General features: G+C 40.2%; 1 protein-coding gene across 2 annotated transcripts in view; it reads left to right on the forward strand.

Annotated features, from left to right (window-relative positions):
- The window catches only part of LOC122249973 (EEIG family member 2), a 174,591-nt gene continuing 169,591 nt past the window's right edge, over positions 1-5,000 (forward strand). For both annotated transcript variants that reach the window (XM_043011203.2, XM_043011204.2), the window contains exons 1-2: positions 1-79; positions 4,942-5,000. The exon at positions 4,942-5,000 is cut by the window's right edge and continues 498 nt beyond it. The gene's annotated coding sequence lies outside the window, so the exon portion shown is untranslated. The remainder of the gene's footprint in view (positions 80-4,941) is intronic.

The raw sequence follows: 5,000 nt of genomic DNA on the forward strand, positions 1-5,000 counted from the left end.
TGGCAGTGTGAAGGGTGGAGTGAACACGTTGTTGTCTGTGTCTGAGTATTTCGAAGAGAACGTGCGATCATAAACAAAGGTAAAGTCACCATCTTTACTTCTATGATTTAAGGTGGATAATCACACTCAATCACCTCCAAATAACACTCGTAAGTGACGTGAATTCTTCGTAATGCCAAGGAAACACACGGTGTCATTGTACAGTGTGGGTCTATCTTATCCATATCAGTTCTTAACTTTAAGTCTCTTTTTTAGCTCCTGTTCTTACGTGAGAGAATATAACAGCTTCATTATCAGGTGCAAAATATAACTGTTCTACTTATTTTATGGAGAGGTTGAATGGAATGAACACACGTAGCATCGAAAACTGTTGAGATGTGAGAATTTAAATAGTGTTTTTATGTTTAATATTTGTTGTTTGTAGTTTTATATGGTTTGTTTGGACACTGGGCTTATTGTTTTTATTTTCTGAATACGTGTACTGTTTTATGTGGTCAGGAGATGACATCTTCGTTTTATTTTTTTCTTTGGAAGTATCTGTTGACTGGTACTGAGTGGAAAAAAACTCATGTTGTTTACATGAAGAAGTGACATGAAGGCAGCTAGGTAGGCCAGTCGAAATCATTCATTCTTTTGTTTTGATTTCGTGTGTGCTTGTGTTTTGTTTTTGTTTTTTGTTCGATAGGGATACATTTGAATGTTACTTTTCCTTATTTTATATAAGCCAAAAACAAACACACACACACACACACACACACACACACACACACACACACACACACACACACACACACACACACACACACACACACACACACACACACACATATATAATGCACATATAAAAATTATGAGATTATGTGAGATAAATAGTTTGAGTAGCATTTGCATTGATATCAGACGCACTGATAGAGGTGGTGATATATGGCACACAAAGGAAATGATAACATTGTCCTCTTGTATTTATTGTCATAACTGTGATCTGATCTTACTAGGAGATAATTAATTTGTTTGCAAACTGTGAATGATATAAAGAATATAATTTTTTTTCTTCATTTTTTTGTTTGGATAAGCTATCAATGAAAAGTTAGGATTCCTTCATCTCTGTGGAATTAAGTGACATCCATTCTCAGTCATACCTTTCAACGGCATTTGTTAAAGCAAATTGTACAAATCGTTCTCTTCCCTTGATCTATAATTATCCTTTGATATCTGAAGTCACATTGCACTTATCAGTAGAAGGTACAATGTTCAGAGGAGTATGAGTAGTAGTGCCCCCATTAAAAAAAATTAATACTTATGAATATAATTAGGTTCATGGCAATATGTTGAAGTAATTCACCTTACCAAGTATACTATCAACTTATATATAAAAGGGGGATTTGACTCGCAGCTCCTTAAGGTATTCAAGTTTTCTTCAGCTCCCGCGTTTGCCCAAAGTCTAATCTTCTGGGACACCCATCTAATGAACCTTAAGCTGGCCCAAAATCCCGGGTCTCACTCCAAGGCTAGGACGATGTAGTTTTTATTATTTTTTTGCAGTGGGAGTATAGGTTGGATCTGGTTATTTATTCTTATATGTGTGTGTGTACATATATTCTCTGTATCAAACCTGTTTTATTATTTCTTCACATGCAATAGGAATGATATGAAATGTAATTATAGAAGCAGGTCAGATGTTGTAATTGCAGTGATTATAGGCCACATTTACATCTCATGTAATCCTCTTTTATGTATTTGTAATGAATGCAAATGGCATATAGGAAGGCCTGTTTATGATTTACAAACATTTTAACACTGCAAAACGAAACTGCTCATTAGGGGAATTGCAAATGGCTGTGTGTGGAGTTAAAAAGATTTAGTTTTTTTGCCAAACCCCCCCCTTTTTTTTATATTCTTACTTTTATTTTTTGTTTCTCTTTTTTTTTTTTTAACTAAAAAAAAAAAAATTGTTCAAAACATGATCATAGATAATTCTTCTCATATTTGTCATCCAGGAATATGTATTGTTATGATCTTCAGTATGAATGATTAATTGTTTTCAACATGGAATGCAATTAGGCCATTTCCTCAATCCAGATTGTGTTCTAATTTAATATAATGTTCATTTCTATTGTAATTGTTGGTGCTACTAATAAGCACATTTATTTAAAGGCCTCCTCTGGTATTCAGTTTATTTAGGAGACTGCACAAGAATTATTGGAGTATAATATTAGCATCAGTATTATTATCTTTATTGTTGCTATATAATGTTATTCACAATCCTAGGAAAGAGGCATTGGTGATAAATCAACCAGAAACCTATACTGTGTATGTCCTGAACTCTTGGGTAATGGAAGTAATGGAGGATGGAAATGATGGCAAGCACATGGATCTACATGTGCACTAACATACACACACACTCACACTCATACACACACACACACTCATAAACACACACACACTCATACACACACACTCATACACACACACTCATACACACACACACTCATACACACACACACTCATACACACACACACTCATACACACACGGACTCATACACACACATACACACACATGCATACACACACATGCATACACACACACACACACACACACACACACACACACACACACACACACACACACACACACACACACACACACACACACACACACACACACACACACACACACACACACACGCATACACACACACACACACGCATACACACACACACACACGCATACACACACACATACACACACACACACACGCATACACACACACACACACACATACACACATCACACTCTTACAATCAACACATCAAACACAATCATACACACAAACACACTCCATACACACCCAAAATCATACACACACACACTTCAATACACCACACACTCATACACACACACACAAACTCATACACACACACACAAACACACACACACACACACACACACACACACACACACACACACACACACACACACACCCCACACACACACACACCACACACACACACACACACACACACACACACACACACACACACACACACACACACACACACACACACACACACACACACACACACACACACACACACACACACACACACACTACACACTACACACTACACACTACACCATAGTACGCATTTACAACAGAAAAACGTTCAAATGAATCCCATTTGTGATATACACTTTTTATATATTTACTTTTTTTTATCATGATCACGTGCCCCTGTTTATTTATTCTTCAGTTATCTGTTTACATTCTCGTGTGAAATGTTTGTGCGTCAGGCGAGTGGTTCCGCGGTTAATGAGTAATAGATAAAGATGGTAGATAAGCATCGCCCGGTATTTATAGCTTGTGTGTGTGTGTTCTCCGCCGATTTGTGTAAACTCTTACTGGGGGCTGTTCAGTGTTCAGCCTGCACTTGGTTTGTTTTGCTTGAACGAGAGTTTTGGCATCGTGGTTAATGCATTCATTAGCTGTTGTTGTTTTTTCTTTTCTCTTTTCTTTTCTCTTCTTTTCGTTTCTTTTCTTTTCTTTTCTTTTCTTTTGTGGTAGTTTAGGATCGGATACATAATTGGACATTCCGTAATATTGTGGTGGAATAGTTTACTTGTTTTTTTTACTAATGGCGTAGTTGAAACGTTAGTATGTAATTAGTCGATCACGGTTTTAATCTTGGTTCTTGAAAAAAAAAATTTATCCTTATTACTGGAAGAGTTTCTTTTGTTTTTGTAAAGTGCGATGCGGTGGCGCCCGTATGGTACACGGCCATTGGTTGTCCCTTTGTCGCCGTGCAAGGCCAGGTGTAGGGAGGAAAGGTGGATCCTTATACCGTAGTGGTTGTTCCGGGTGGTGATGTATCGAGTATAACGGAGGTGCTTTGGGCGACCTTGCTGGTGGCGACGACCGCAGCCTCCACGTGAGTGGCCACACCCCTCCCCCCCCTTCTTGCCTTCGGACCTGCTTTCCCTTCTTTCTTTTCTTTTTCTCTCCTCTCTTCGCCTCTTCTCGCCTCTTCTCTTCTCTTTACTCCTCTCCTATCCTCTCCTTTTCTCTCCTCTCCTCTCCTCTCCTTTTCTCTCCTCTCCTCTCCTCTCCTCTCCTCTCCTCTCCTCTCCTCTCCATCTACAGACCCTCCCTCCTCACCCAACACACTTCTCCCCCCCTCCCATCACTCTTTGGTTCCCATGATTCTCTTGGAATCTCTACCTCCGTCCCACTGACACCTCTCCTCGTCTACCGTCCCCCTCCACTCCTACCCTCCCTTTTCCTCTCCCTTTCCCTTCTCCTCCTCCTCTCCGCCCTCCTTCTCCCCACTGGTTCCCATGAATCCTCCCTCCCAGCCCCCTCTCCCCACCCCCCACCGGTCTTACCTCCTGGATCGTCCGTCTCACGCGGCGTCTCCCCACGCTGTCCTTTTCTTCCCTCGCTCGTCACGCTGCCTTCGTACGCCACACACACACACACTCACACTCACACTCACACTCACACTCACTTACTCACTCACTCGCTCACTCACTCGCTCACTCACTCACTCACTCACTCACTCGCTCACTCGCTTAGCAATTGTCTTTAGCGGAATCTACGTACCGGAGGCCACCTTTAGGGAAACGTCTAGGCGCTTATCTTACATAGGAATATACTGGAGTGTCTTGGAATTATTAATTATTGGCTCAGCAACCAATAAACTTCATTCGTGACTTTTTTTTTTAATGCCACTATATTTGGATTATTTAGAATAAAGGTTTGAATGAGACGCGAGAGATGTATTTGGCGCGTTTCGACGGAAATCTTCCTCGGGAATACATGTATTTCTTGCGTTGTTTAGATATTCAGTCTTATCCATACCCTTATTCTATATTAATTTGATTGTGATTGCCGTCTGTTATATGTCTGTAACTTACGTTTTTTTTTCTTTCCTTTTCTTCGCAGATTATCAAACGAGTTGGCCCGAAGACGCAACTTCCCCCCCGGAAAATGGGCACCTCGAC

This window comes from Penaeus japonicus, unplaced genomic scaffold (genome assembly GCF_977035675.1).
Source record: "Penaeus japonicus unplaced genomic scaffold, GWHDUDI00000001_assembly GWHDUDI00000014, whole genome shotgun sequence".
Lineage (NCBI taxonomy): Eukaryota > Metazoa > Arthropoda > Malacostraca > Decapoda > Penaeidae > Penaeus > Penaeus japonicus.